At 39.2% G+C, this 16,186-nt stretch overlaps 1 protein-coding gene across 6 annotated transcripts in view; it reads right to left on the reverse strand.

Annotated features, from left to right (window-relative positions):
* The window catches only part of syt1a (synaptotagmin Ia), a 207,675-nt gene that overhangs the window by 88,162 nt on the left and 103,327 nt on the right, over positions 1-16,186 (reverse strand). The window lies entirely within an intron of this gene.

Below are 16,186 nucleotides of genomic sequence, written 5' to 3' on the forward strand. Positions count from 1 at the left end.
GGGAATTAGTGTGAAAATTCAGCTCCCTTAAAATAAAGATGTGACAAATTCCATCTTTTGTATTAGGCACATTCTCCAGCAGGAGGCCATATTTTGTTTTTACAGCCTGCCTGTGTGGTTCGAACATAACCTGGTCTTTAAAGAAACTCTGCTGTGTCACTCACTTTCTCCTAATTAATGCATGCCTCAAAACAAAGCATCAAATATCTCATATTCAAAGGATCAGTTGCTACCGACAGACCAGGGATTACACCAATGCTTTAATGGAATTAAGAATATTTTAAAGAATATGTACAGTGACTGAGGGATTTGGCTCAATGTCATTTTCTGATGTTTATCTAGTTTAAACCTTTGTAGCCTGGAAATTGCTTTACTTTACTAAAACACCTTAACAAGTCATTAAACCTTCAAACAATGATCAAATGGTTTATTCTGAAAACTTCTTACACATCACATTTCCTCCCCAAAAAGATAGTGGAAAATGATGGAAAAACTATAATTATAAACTATTAAAATCTAATATTTAAATTATTTAAAATAGTTTTCAGCACAATTATTATGACATTTTAAGCACCTTTCCCTTGTTTGCTTTTTTTTAAGAAAAATTCAGATAATTTTCTTTTACTTTTTATAATTTTTTATTTATTTTTTTGCTAATTTTTGGGTCATTTCTTCTTAAGTTACACAGTGTCCTCCTCCCATGATTTTGAAAGATATTCATATTATGAAGAAAGGATGGGATTTAACAAGTTTGTACTTCTTCTAACTCTGTTCCAAAAACGGACGCCAAGTCATCATATGTTTAACCATTTCTTTTGCTTTGTGTTTAATCATGTCTGCTTGCTTGTAAAATTATTTCTCTTTTTCCTTTTTTCATGTTGGGAATAAATCAAATCAGGCCAGTTTGTGCAGGTTTCACTGGGTTAAGAGAAGTTCATCTAGGCTTTACATGGGCTCAATTACAATTACTAAATGAACTGTAATTACAAAAACACCTCAAGTAAACTTTTAAAAACTGTTGATACCTTTTAAAATTCTGCTCTCTTTCTAGCAGCCTGGAGGTGGAAGTAACAGCTTGCCAGACATTTTCTGATCATTTTTTTGTGTGTGTGTTTGTGTTTTGCATTATGCCTATTAATGTCTTTGGAACATTTGGGAAAGAACAGGCTGTAACAGCTGTCGCACCGAGGACATACTGCAGGACAGACTCCAAACTGATTCATGTTAGTGGTACCTTTTTTCGAGCTCTTGTCACCAATTTCGGCCACATGTTCCTCAATACACAAAACAGGAAGAATCTGCTTACAATTGAGCAGATTTGGGCCAAATTAGGGGAAATATGGACAGCTGCAAACACAGCATGGATGAGATAAAGCACGCATGCCAGAACAAAAGCTATTTTTAACCAATGTATTGGATTTCTATATTTTATTGCCTCATCATGGAAACTGTAGAGCTGGGTGGTAATTCAGTCTCACCTGTCGATTTATTGTTTTATATTTTTTTGGAATAGCCAGTGTTCAAATTAATACACGTTTCAAACAAATTTTATATTATATTATATCATATTTATTTGCAAATCTGATATATTGCTGAAACTAACATAAACTTTTTTGATAATCCATTAATTGTTAACACTTTGTAACCTGAGCAAATGAACATTTTGCACCACCAAAATCAGGCATTTCACTATTTTGACTTAATCTATTCACACATGAACTACAATGCTTTGATAACATAAAGTGTCAATGTTCCCACTACGTAATAACATGCAAGTGTAAGTAAATGTGATTTTCAGAAACATACAATACCAACATTTTTCCTGGCCATTGGGTTAAAATAACTGTTAGTTGCAGCCCTATCTGGATGTAAACCATAGCAATGAAACAAAAATCATTGTCAAGAACATATTTTCATTCATGTGGGGACATAATCTTTAACAAAATTGGCCAGAGATGGAAAACTGCAGAGTAAAACTATCCCTCCACTGTCAAGTATTTGTCCATTTTCAGAAGCAGGAGATCAGAAGTTTTGTGAGAATCTTATCTGACTCAAAAGAGGAAACATTTTGCCACAGTATGATCAGGGTATATTGTTTGGGCAGATAAAGCCTGCAAAGTCTGATGGACTTTCTCATCTCTCTGGGAGAGTCATCCAGAAAGATGGAAACAAACAACACTGTGAAGAGGAGATAAATGAAGTCGGAGTCTTGGCCACACCAGGAGGGGACGGCCATCTGTGAGCTCATGCTGCAAAAAGCTTCTCTTATTACCACCCCTCCTGACGAGTGAAAACTTTGTTTCACACCTCTGCGTCTCTTTCTTTGTCGCTTCTCTCTGACATGCCTCATCTAGAGCAGTGGTCCCAACTGGTCCAGCCACTGGGCTCAGATTTCTCCTTGGTCATTAGTTCAAGGTCCACACATAAGAGAAATGACCACATATTCAATTTTACTTTTATAAACTGTAAAAAACACATGGGCTTAGAATACAATGAATTAAAACATATTGCAAAAATAAAGTGCAAGTAGTTAAAACCATGAGTGTTTCTAGATTTCTTTTTCTTTTACAATTTTTGCAGATTTTTTTTCTTTTAAAAATTTTTGGTGATTCTTTAAAAACTTTTGCTTTGTTTTTTTTTTAAATATTTTGCCTTTTTTAAAAAATTTTTTTGAAAAATTCTCTGTTAAGTTTTTCGGTTATTCTTAAAGAAAACATACTTTCCTTTTATAATAGTCCCTTAGGCCTATTCTTATTTTTGGAAAAAACAAACAACAAAAAAACAGGCTCCATAATCCCAAGAACAAAGTAATAAAATATGTATTGTTCTCGAAAAAAAAAAGCTCACTCTACAAAAGAAAACCACACTTCATAATAAAAACTCTGTGAAAAACACACTTTATTTTGAAGGACAGTAAATTTGCAGCACAAACTTAACATGGATTCACTTGCAGTCCTTTCAGAATGGACCAGCGACCCACTTTTGGACCGTGACCTACCAGTTGGGAACCACTGCTCTAGTACTTCTTTCTATCCTTGCCTTCATGCATTTCCTTGACAAAACAGGTGTAATATTAATCCGCTGTGGCTCGAGACTTAATTAGAGCCTGTCGCAGCTCTAATTTATACCAGTTTATGAACGTGGATGGCCATCCTGTTCATTACCCACTCAAGACATCCCCAGGTTATAAATTGAAATTAACACACTATGCCTGGAAATTACCTGGTTAACATTTCCACACTGTGTTGTCAGAATTTTTTAATTACCACCTGGGTAAAAAAAAACACCATGCAGCCGTCCATTATTGCCCCGTCATCCATCAGCGGCGAGCAGAAATTGCTAAAACACACACGACACTGACGGGGATAATGACAACATGATGCATTTAATCATTAGCGGGGCGGTGAAATGTCCAGGTCGTTTGTTCGCTGCAGAGCGATACTCAGCTCAGGGTCGACCCTGAACCCTTGACCCCCCCCTCACCCGCCTGAGCAGCGCTGCCTCGGGGCCACAAACAGCTCCGAAGTCACTCTGGTAAACACAACAACTCACAATATGCCTGCGCGCACAACAAAAGACATGACTCGGAGCGCTGTCACCACTCATCACGCTGACACAAAAGAGGATGCAGCTCAGATACTGTGTGCGTGGTATAATAATGTGCGCGCAGACATGATAGGACAATTTCTGGAAGCAGGGGGACAAACAGACAGGCCTGGTTGAATGGGATCAATGCCGGGAATCAATACAGGGGTGCCTGGTGAGCATTAAAAGCACAGAGAAGCCGGGCAATTTAAGAGCCAAATGACCTGACAGGGAAGGTCCTTGACTGGCCCCCATGGCCTTGTGAGGAAGCTGGTAAAAGCAAGTCGGAGGCAGAGATAAATCTGAGAAAATCACAGAGCGGTTATCATTTGGCTGCCATATTAAGCAACATTTTCTTTTGAAGCGACACATGAAAGGAAACAGAAATGTGCAGATATATATGTATATGAACTGGCGGGCACCACACTCTGCGCTCTAAGGTTAGATTCCCTCCTTAGTGCCAGTCAAGCTTACTAGAGCGTGATGCGGGCTGGATTGATTGATGGACTTAAGGGGAAAAGGCAGGTGGGGTAAGAGACGTGTGCAGCAGAGAACCTGAGGTTAGAAACTGTCACTGATCTGACTTGTGCCAAAAAAAAGAAAAAGTGCCTCAGGGCATAATTCAGCTCACTAAAAGCTCTTAAACCTTCAGCTGCAGCAACACGTTCTCGTCCAGATGGAGGAAACACGGAGAGGATAACGTGACTGACATCACATTTTGTTTCCAATTACAGAGCCGTTGTAAACACTGACCTCCTCCACCTTATTTTTTTCTTGTCAGTGTCTTTGTTTTATTATTTTTTGTCACTTGTGATACATGTACATTTTTAGTGATTGTTCGAAAAACAAATTTCAAGATGTAATTACACGTAAATCAGTATGCAGCAGCTTGTTGCAATTTCCATCAACTACACTGACACCTTTTAGACCTTGAAAACAACAAGTTTGTTTTGTACAAGAGTGATAAAAGACAATTAAAGAAAGAAAATCATCTGTGAATAGAAGAGCTAAGGTGCAACAGAGCGACTTCTATTGTACTTTGTAAAACAATCTTGAAGTCTAGCACTGGCATTATGTTTCTTTACAATTACATCAATAAAAAGACTAAAACCAACAATGTATAAATCTATCTCTCATTGGACTCAGCTACCTTGTCTGTGGCTTTTAACCCTTTGAAACATGAGCAAATTGGTTTGATTTCTTGCAAAATCTTTGTGGAAAAGGCAATGAGCAGCTAACAAGACATGGACCAAATATTAGGAAAATTTTAGGGAAAATTACCTGAAAATAGGCAACAAAAAAGTAAAGAAAAAGAAAAGTAAAAACCAAACAAGAAAATGAACCCCCCAAAAGTGCTACAATTCAAAAAAATGTGAACACATTATTCTGTAACATAACTCTAACCCTTTAAAACTTCAAATTTCAAGAAATTAGTAGATTTAGAGAATTACTTTTAAAAAAAGATAGGGAGAAATTCAATGGGGGAAAATGTCTAGGGAAAAAACTATTTTCATGATTATCACAATCACATATTTAAAATTATGTTACAGAAGAGGAACGATGATAAACATAATCAGGATCTATGTATTCAAATATACATAAAGGAAGCATCTACATAAGGATGTAGCAACAATCAGCATATTGCAGGAACTTACACCAAGATATCCTCTTTCAAATGCAACAAAACGCAAAATACCTCAAAATTCAAAATACCAGTCTGCAGTTGGCGACAGTAACAAACTTATTAGTGAGATTTACCCTCTAAAAGCAGTATCTCTGCCCCTGCACTCACTCCCTAAAGACATTTAACTCCGGAGGCTGAACTCTGACTAGGCACTGACTACTGGTGGAAACTGCAAATTAGCACAAAGTATTCAGTGAATGTCAAACTCGAGCCACCGTAATCCAGCAGCTCGTTCTCTGCGTGAACTCCCAGTGCATCCTGGGTAATTTGTTTCTCCTGGGGGTATCATATCAGGAGCCACAGAGGTTATTCATACTGACAGTTATGGTACAAAAAGGGGAAGAGAAAGGGAGGGCGGGGCTGTGTAAAAAGAGAGAGTAAATGAGAGAGTGGATGGTGCGCTATGTGGAGGAAACGTTTTAATAAAGATATGAAATATAATTTCATTCCACAAGACGTAATGTTCCAAAATGTTAACACAGCCTTCCTCAACGTTTCTAATAAACTTCTTGGGATTTTTACTTTTCTTTGACGAGCAGTAGAGGCGCAAGAAATGACACCATGTCTACATGTTATGCTCTAGGTATTAATGTGCATCTGCTATTTACGTTCTGGGATGCTGCTACTGTGATGTCAACAAATGCATGTTGTGGGATTATGCTGCATGTCGTTATGTTTAGACAACAGCAGTACAAGGCAACCAATGCCAGAACGTCAGCGAACACGTGCTGGCACAGATGGTTATGTTTAGCCTAAGGAGGCACATAGTAAGGTGGAGAAAAAAAAACGCATTTAGATGGGAAGCAAACAACAGAGTACTGCAAAATCTGTGGGACCCATCCACCACTTCTGCCACCCTATAGGCGCCCTCGCCCCCCTTACATCACATAGACACCGCCGGCGTTTCCAACTGACACTCTCCTGCCACGTATCATGTGCACGCGACAGGTTCTGTCCCGTCCTGTTCTCAACTGATGCCACCCGTGTCCTTATCATGTGGACATGGCAGATGCCATCCAGCTGGCAGTTCTGTGTTCACCTGGCGTCATGCAGTGGCGTTTCATGAGCCTTTTAGCATTTAGTTTATTTGTACACAATTAAAAACTGCGTAAAATCCAGTTGAATATAGAGAACAAAAATGCGTGCGTCACTAACTTACGCAGACAGCACTGTCAAAGCAACGCCATTTTACGAATTCAGAAAGAGAACAGCCTTGGTGTGAGCACTATGTCTTCAGATGTTAACTGGCCAGCTGTCTGTCTGCAAAGCCAACAGGATATTAAATAAAAGGCAAAACATTAACATCACAAAATGGATAGAAATGGAACAATAGACCAAAAGGAAAGACCTCCTGTATTTCATGTCAATTTGCTTTTTTTCCCCTCCTGCCAATTAATGTAACAGTGGATGGCAGTTATTAATATAATCAAAAGATATGACCTGGCTTACAGTATTGCAATATATTGCTATAAATTAAATCATAGCCCCTGTATCATGATACATATACTATTGCCAGATTCTTACAGACACACAGCCCTAACAAGCCTGCAGCTGTGAGAGATGATCAAGGCTGTGTAACATGATACGTTTTCACACCAAAGTGGCCTCAGGTTAGAGACAAAAATGTGTAAAGATTTTGTTCATTTGGCTCCATATTTCCAGGAAAAAACCCCCCCCCCCGAAAAGAAAAAAAAAAATTCAGTCACGACTTTTGGTAGTGGGAGAAGGTGATGACGGATGAATAATGCATGAGCTCAATGTGCTGCCGTTAATCACAGTGATCTCACACATCGCTTTATCTCCCCCCAATGCACACACACCTCCAACTTGATCTGAGAGCAGGTGATATGCGATCCTAGAGAGCATGAGATAAAGAAACAGAAAAAGAAAGAAGTGCCTTAACATTTCACAATTGTTTCTCTGCTCCCTTTATGCTGGCTCACTGAAATTCATCACAATGTGTGTGTGTGTTTAGGGATAGGTGGGGACTCTCAGAAAGAAATGCAAAGGCACTGATTGCTTTTCAAACCTGGCTTTTGTGCAAGTTCTCACCAAGCGAATGCAGGAAAAAAGGTGAATTTAGACTCATACAGAAGCCCTTTGCATGACCCACTTGCCTCTCTGTACTTCCTCTTTGCGCTCAGCAGGAAGAGGAAGAAAATCTCTGAAATGCATCCTGCTTCTTTCTCCCGCAGCCTCGCAATCATGACGACATAAATCACAAGTTTGCACATGAATGCGGGGTTCATTACACGGGTGTGTATTCATGCTCTGCAACTGTAAGCCTTGTGAGACACATCTGTAATGGGATCTGTTTCACCCATAGTGGACCTCCTCGATGGGGTGTCTGATAATATACTCCCGAGTGGACGTCTAAGATCACTGATTACCCTCCATTTACTGCAGCCTGCTCTCCTTCAGGGCACATCAGTGCATCAGAGGACAGAGTTTGGAGAAAATGCCTGATCTGAAGATAACCTCCTGGTTTTTTTCGTCCTGTTGCAGGCTTTTAACATGATGGATCCTTTAATTGCAGTAAACTGGGATTGACTGGAAGGTTACAGAGAGAAGGTGACACCATTGACCCCAGTAAAGAGAGTAAGAGAGCTGCTGGAAATCCAATTTTTTAGAAACACTTGCAGTGTGAGCACAAATACAAAGACGGTGTTTTGCCTTTGTTGTTTTATTGGATGGTAGTGTAAAAATCAAAGACTCAGCTGAAGAAGAGGTGGGATGAGGCCTAAATTGGGTCTTGTTCAGCGAAGGTCGGCTGACAGACATACTGTAAATAGTATCAGGAGCCTGGTGGGATGGGGTCAGTGGTCTCTACGTAACTCTTACTTTGGTAATTCAGGATTTTTTGCCTTCAGTAATTTATAACGTTGTCAAAAGTATTACAGTTTTGACTACATATGTTTCCAGATTCAGATAACAAAAGGTGACGATGCCAGAATCAATCTGTGTTTCAAATGTTTTAAATGTGACTGCCCTCGTACTTCCATGGAGCTATGTTACACTGCAATGATCTCTGGTGGTTCATTTCGTCCATATCTAACATTCTGCCCTTGTTCTCTGCGTGGTTGTACCGGTTGAAGGAGTCGTTGACGTGTTCATGTAACTTTTATAGTATCTATATTATCTATAGTTCTCGCATGCCATGGGTCTGCTCATGGGTTTATATTCCCATTTCATTAAGATTGACCACAAGAACAGTTATGAATTCATCAGTACATGTTTTTCTTGTCTTATAATATCTAAATTTGCACTTTGTTCTTATCATATCAAAATTCAGGGTCTTTTTTGATCATTATCTGTCTGAAAAAGGAAATTGTAAGACTGGCTCTCCATTAATCTCAGCTTTGATAAGATTGAAGGCTAAAACCTTTCCATCATTGATTTTGAAAGTGACAAAAATCAGTCCAGGTGACGCAAAGCAAGAGACGATTTATGATGATTTATGATAGGATACTGCAGTATATGCCAATATTTCCTGACTATGACGCACAATTAGAGTGACAGTAACAGTTGGTCTTTCTATTTAATTTTCCCACTTCCATTACTTTTATTTATATTCCATCAAACACAACACAAGGCTTTGCTTGGTGCTTTAACTACTGAAAACAAATGGACAGTTGCTATGCAACAATTAATAATCTTTGAGGTGCGCTATTCTCAAGTTTCCTTTTACCTTTCAGTAACCTGAGTGCTGAGACAATTTGCACTTTCTTGTTGCTGTCAGCTTTGCCCCCTTCTCCCTCTGCAAATGGAGGTTTCTGGTGAATATGCAGCCTTTTGTAGAGTCAGAAATGCAGTGATAAAAAGTAGCTCCTCTTTTCAAATCGTAGCAGACAGCACACTGATTTACACAGCGCAGTGACAAGGACGACAGCTGCAGTGTACCGAGATGGAAAATATATCCTCGCTGCATCCCCAAACACCACTCTCCTTCCTTGATCCCTTTCTTCTCTTTAAGCACAACTCACATCAAGTCCCTCTTCATGTGCCCCACCCCCTGCCATCAGTGTTTGTGTTGACTGACATCAGGGCTCCTCTGCTAAAATTGAGGAATTATTGATGAACTCAAAAAGGAACCAACGGTAACACTTTATATTATTATATATTGAGGCCTAATGCATATTGTCATATGCATTAGTTAATATATAATAAGCATCTTGTAAGCCCTTATAAGATTTTCATTAACATTATTATGTGTTACCAAGACCACAGTATGTGTTAATAACAGCATTCAAAACATGTTAAGAAATGTATTAACAGATGTTTGCTGCTTAATAGCATTAATAAAAGCCTTATAAGTGTCTTGTAATCGTTTATAATTACTTTACAAACACATGCTTTGAGTTTACCTATTATGTAATTGTTTAACCTTAACTACGCTTTAATGTTGCATTATTAAGATTAATACATACTTTATTATTATGTATTTAAGTTTAGTTCAGTTAACTACGTTTTTTTGCAGCGACTATATCTGAAGCAAAAACAGTGCTTTATTAGGCTAAATTAATCATTTATTATGCACTTAATAACTGTTAACTATGCACTTATCAACAGTTAACCATGCACTTATTAACAGTTAACGGTGCTTTTTTGCAGCTTCCAGATCAAAAGCAAGAACAGTGCCTTATTAGGCTTAACAAATACTTTTTTTATGTACTTATTAACAGTTAACTGTGCACGTATTAACAGTTATCAATGCTTCTTTGCAGCTACCGAATCAAAAGCAAAAACAGTGCCATATTAAGCCTACTAAATACTTTATTATGCACTTCTTTACAGTTAGCTGTGCATTTATCAGTGAACTATGCTACTACCAGATCTAAGGCAAGAACAGCGCCTTGTTTAGCATTTTGTTCTCACTATAGATCCAGTAGCTACAAAAAAGCATATTGTTAACTGTTTATAAGTGCAAGTATTTATTAATCTTAATAAAGCAAAAAAAACAAACAACCCAACAACTTTGTTAGTTTTACAATGACAAATTAAGTAATTTAGTTTAACTCAAAAACATGTTTGTGATGCTATTATAAATAATTATAAGAAACTCAAAACGCTTTTATTAACATTTTTAGCAATTTTTTAAGCAATTTTACTATTATAAACACTTATTCTAGTTTTATTAATACATAATAATGCTAATAAGCATCTTAGAAGGGCTTACAAGATGCTTATTACATATTAACTAACACTTATTTCAAGGACCTCAATATAAAGCTTTGCCGAGCCAGCTACCTTCCAGAGGCGGCAGCGGCCTTTGTGGTCAGGTCAGAAGGTAAAAGCACATGTGTGAACTCTCCCTGACTCTGTCACAAGAAAATTAACTCCCAGTGACCGGTGGTAAGAATGCTGTCTAACCTGCCACACACGCCTGTTTTCACACTCCCCAGTTTATTATCTGTGGCCATCTCGCCACCTACAGAGACAAGGACGTCTCAGATGAGAGAAAAATGACCACATCTATAGTTTTATGGTGCTGACAGTTGACAAGGGGACAGAAATGAGGAAGGGCAAAAGGGGAGGGGACTTCACGGGTGGATGGCTCCCAGCTCATGACAGCGTCAGGCCAAACAAACACGGACACGCATGCCTCTTTTTCCGGGCCACGTTATTAACACACCAGTGAAGAACACTTAACTCATGCCTATTCAATTATGCTAATGGATACATATACAAATGACCCTGCTTAGTTATTAGCCGTCTCAATTAGGAGACATGTGTATGGGGGTTCAGAAGAGAGAGAGGGAGGAGTGACAGGTGGTTTGCTGGTGATAACAGAAGCCTGAGGGCAAGACTTGTGCAGCTTTTATTGTTTCTGCGGGGAGGAGGCGGCTGGAGATCCTCTGTACTTGGAGGACATGCAGCGAGGCACAAAATCAATGTCATGCTGAGCTCGTGTTTGCATATTTGTGTGGACGTGTGTGCGAGGGCAAATGCACGAGCAGAAGTGGCTCTTATCTTCCCTGGCTTTTCTCTTAGTGTATCAATGCAGAGGCGCTGCTCTGAGAGGCTATGTCCAATGTTTCCTGTGAACGCCATCACCACAGATCAGAGAGCAAGACTACAGTGAGCTTTCAACTGACAGCACTTACAGAAAAAACACTTCTGATTTCACACCCTCTTACTGTGTTAACCATTATCACACACAAGATGTAAGATACATCTAATTAATTCACGAAAACGGGCGATTTGGAACCAGCTGCAGAACATACAGCCCCATTTTTTTTTCAAAATGGTATTCTATCGGCGAGTGTAATTATACAATAAATCTAAATCATGGGGCTGTGATATTAAAATGCCTTGCACGTGCACTAAAAGCATGCATTAAAATCAATAAAATGGATCGACAAAGTCATAACTGATGCATATATCCCATTAATTACAGCCAATGCAGATTAATCATAATGATTAATAGTGTGAAATGAAGCGTGTTGCTATGGAAGAGAGCGCTCGTCTTGAGTGTACACTGATATTACACTAGCACACAATAGCATGGCAAAGCTAACAATTTGTGGTCGTGATCTTTGTCGATGCAACAACAGAACTAATACACCAGTCTGTGATATCGTCAGAGAACAACGTAGAGTGGGAGCACAGTTTACATTTGTAGTACTTCCAATTTTACTGATAAACTACAGCCACTGCTTGATATAAGAATTAACCATGAAGCTTACAAAGAACCATATGTCTACTTTTTGGACATTATTATTGTCAGACAAGTAAAGTAACAGCGTAGACTGACAAAATCAGTCAACAAAGTTGGTGTCTAATTCACACACATTGCTAGGGTAACAGCTACCGAAAGAGTGCATCTAATTAACTGTCTAAACTGAAGACATGAAGGTTTATTTACAGTTATTCTTTAAAAAGGGCTTGCCATAGATACGAGGGTTACATGGTGACTGTCAAACAGGTTGACTTGAATATTTACATCTCGATCCAACTCATCAATTCAACATACGTTTCGGCAAACCATGGATATTAACATATTAACATGTGGTTTAGGCACAAAAACCACTTAGTTATGGTAAAGAAAAAATCATGGTTTGGCTTAAAACATCCACTTTTAGTGGCACAAGTGCTTAAAACACAGTGAAGAAAAACAGCTTTTGGTGTCACATTTCTACTGGAAACGCAGTGAGAGGTGGCTTCAAAAACACCTGTTGTTGTGGCACAGTTGTTTAAAATCTAGCAATGGCTCACAAAAAATACATTTGGTGGCAAAAAGCTGCTGGAAACAAACTTTGGCTTGCTAAAAAACACACCCACTTTGAACAGCAAAATCGCAGCTGGAAAGGCAGCGATTTCTCGGTGGCTTTTTTTCTCTTCTTTTCTCAAAAAAGTTTTATGGTTTGTATATTTCTATGATTTATTTCTCTTCTTTTCTCTTCATCTTATACATACTAAATACCCGTGTCTGTCTAAAACACCTGGGACAACAATGGACATAAGTCCTAATCCCTCCACCCCTGATAAAAACCTGACATGCTGTAGTCTTATAAATATATTTGAATGTTGTCAGTGAACCAAACCAAACTAAAAAGCTCCTTTAGCCAACAATTTGATCTTTCTTTCATGAACGCAAATTTAAACAGCTAAAATAGTTTGTTTCTTGTCCTTGAGTCTACAGAGCATGAAAAGGACATGAAGTTGAAGAGCTAAATGACACTGAATCGTGAGTATCCCTGACTGCGAGCAAACAAGGACGTAACGCTTCAGTGAACCACACGCACTGTAGCAAAGAACCACACATCCTGTTTGTTAGCTTTACCATGTTGGCAACTGTTGTAATTATTTAACCAGGCTACCTGGTTAAGTACTGAGCACTTTTGCCGGTGGACTCAACCAATGTGTTGGTCCGTAAACACAAATAGATTAAAGCTAATAAATATTCAAACACTGCTGTGCCTGCTTATCAGCTACACTGCCTTCTGCAACCAAAATGTAAAAACTGTCAGTTCCCAGAGTTTATTATCTAATCACCATATGAATAATCTTTAAAAACAAGACAACAGCCTCCGTCATTTGTCTGCTTTAACTGTGAGCTTGCACAGGGTTCCCACACATTTTCATGGACAAATTTTCACAATTTTCAGTGACTTTTCAATCACCCATAACAGAAATGATTTCTCCTTGCCGTATTTACATTTTTCTATCATATCAGATTCAAACTCTATTCAAACATAATGTCAGCTAGCTGACAAACATAAAGGGAGAGAAGGAACACTGGGAGAAAGTAAAAAGATGAATGTTGGTAAACAAAAAATATTGCATCGACACATAGGCTATTTGAGCGTATTTTCATCTCTTCGGGGTCATTTTGCATCTTAATGGGGTTGTTTAGCTGCTCTTTAGGGTATCCGCGGACGATTGCTATACAAATTTAAATACGCACAATATAATTCCATGACTTTTCAAAAACTTTTCAATGATTTTGACTTTTCCAGTCCTGGAAAATGGGACTGTAAAATTCCATTGTTTTTCCAGGTATTCCATGACCGTGGGAGCCTTGGCTTGCAGTATGTCTCATAATACTTTTCATTCCTGAAGCCTCCATTTCTGTCCGATCCTTTTCTAAATGGACTGTTGGTGCTGTCCACAAGGGGTGGTGCTGAAATTTCACCCTCCTCTGCTTGTGTCCACCTCTCTGCCTCTCTACAGGAGCGTTGTCCATGGTTCTGAATCAGCGCTGCATGGCCTGAGCACAATGGCTCTGCCCACAGAGAGAAAAAATATGATTTTAGCTGGCTGGGTTACTGGGTTGAGCAGCTTGGACCTTGTCTCTGCCGGCTCTGTCTGTAAGAGGCAAACAAGCCAGAGTCTCAGCAGGCAGGGAGCTCCACGCCCTGTTTGCCTCAGAGCTGTCACATGTGACAGCGTCATCTACAAAGGGATGGGGGGGCTGGAGGCCTGAATACATCCCTTAGATGGATATGAAACATGACTGTGGTTGGGGCTAGATGGAGTATATCTTTCGAGGAGAATGATCTCAGTGATTGTTATTTTGCTCAAATGTGTAAACGTCTTTTGTGACACAAAAGAGACGTGTAGCAGTAGAAAGAACCTCCTATCCTCTCGACACTAACTTCACGCCTAGGTTTTAAGTCTTTGAAACCTGAATGACTTTTCTTGTGCTGACTTCAGGCAGCTTTCAAGAGTATTTAAACCTTTGAAACATGGGCAAATAGGTTTGATTTCTTTGAAAAACATGGGGGGAAAAAAAGGCGATGAGCAACTTGGCAAGAGATTTCCTGCAAATTGCAAAAAATTACTTTAAGAAGATCATATCTGAAAAAGCTAATAAAAAAAAATCCAGAGAACTATATTTAAATTATCATAGTTAAAAATATCTTTATAGAATGATTGTTATTTTTGAGCATTTCATTTCCTTTTCTTTTTTCTTGGGGTTGGGCAGGGTTTATTTTATTTATTTATTTTTTTAATTTTATTTGCTTGTACTTTTTACAGATGTATTGCTCATTTTTGGGTCATTCTTCTTGAGCTGCCCGTTGACTTCTTCCCATGATTCCCAAGTTTCAGAAGGTTAACACTAAGCGCATTGTAAATGTGCATCCGGTGGGATGTTGTGTGAAAAGAATGGCTGATCCCCAGCTCACGAGAGGCCGACCCCTCTCTGTCATGTCTTTCCCCGGAGTAGAAAAGCTAGCCAATCAGAGTAGATGAGGCAATGAGTCACAGAGAGCGGACTGCATCCAGTGGACCGAAAGGAGCCGCCTGCTGCTCTGGGCAGCAAAACAGTAACCATGGATGGAGTGATTTGGTCATGCACACACCAACACCCTCACACAGGGAAAGCATGTAGATTTACAAATGGTTTCAGGCATTAATCTAACAAATGTGATGTCAAAAAGTGCAATTTTCTTCGCCTCCATCACACTTTTATGTATTGCTCTCTCGCTTTTATGAGATTTATGAGGCAAGTTATTACTCTTAAATGTCGCCACTCCTTAACTAACCCAGTGTGACGCTGCAAGGTTGTGTGAAGGTCAACACATTGCCTCGATCAACTCAGGCTGAGCTGTGTTTAAGCTTCATATACAGTAATGGTACAGTGCAGTAGAGTGCGCGTCACTCACGGCCTTTAGATAAACAAAAACACTGTGTGAATGGGCCTTGTGAATGAGAGACGCTCATTAACTATTGATGCACTGGGAGATCTCACAGCTGGATACACACACATTTCACACAATAGTTGTTGAATCACATGACAATGCCAGTGGGCGCGATATTCCACAAGAAAAGACTGAATTGTCCTCCAAAGAGAATTAAATGTGCCTCCGTAAATGACAACACTATGGGATGTACAAAATCCTTTATCCACGGAGCAACAAAAAAGGTGCAGTGGATGTGAAAAGGATTTAATGGACCTTGCGGGAGAATAAAGGATTTGGAAGGTTGGCGGAAAAATGAAGTCAAAATGGAACTGAAATCCAACTGAATTAGTTTGCGTTTGAAAAGACTGGAGCCGCGTGTTGGCTTTCATGGCTTGTTCCCGCCCGAGACAATAGAATCAAATAGACAGGGGAGCTATTTGAAGCCCCACAATCTACCAACCTTCACCTCTTTCATGTTTCTAAATGAGAGAAGAAAAAAAAAGCAGAAGTGCAAATGTTATTAAGAACAGAGGAGCTTTTGTTCAGCCTCTGGCCCTCTCTGTCTGTCTTTGTTTAATACTGTACGTCAGCATGCGTGAATGGAGGGAGGGAGAGATCGACTAGTTTCAGTTGTATCTGGGATAATGAGGGAGAGGGAGAGATAAGGGATGGCAAAGAGGAAATGACAAACAGCAGGGAAGGCAGTGCAGTGATTCGATTACAGTAGAACTTCTCATTAAATGACAAAGAGCTCTGGGTGAGGGAGCCACGCTATCGTACTTTACATACA

The sequence above is a fragment of the Plectropomus leopardus genome, chromosome 22 (genome assembly GCF_026936395.1).
Source record: "Plectropomus leopardus strain MGB_pleo_1.0 chromosome 22, ASM2693639v1, whole genome shotgun sequence".
Taxonomy (NCBI): Eukaryota; Metazoa; Chordata; class Actinopteri; order Perciformes; family Serranidae; genus Plectropomus; species Plectropomus leopardus.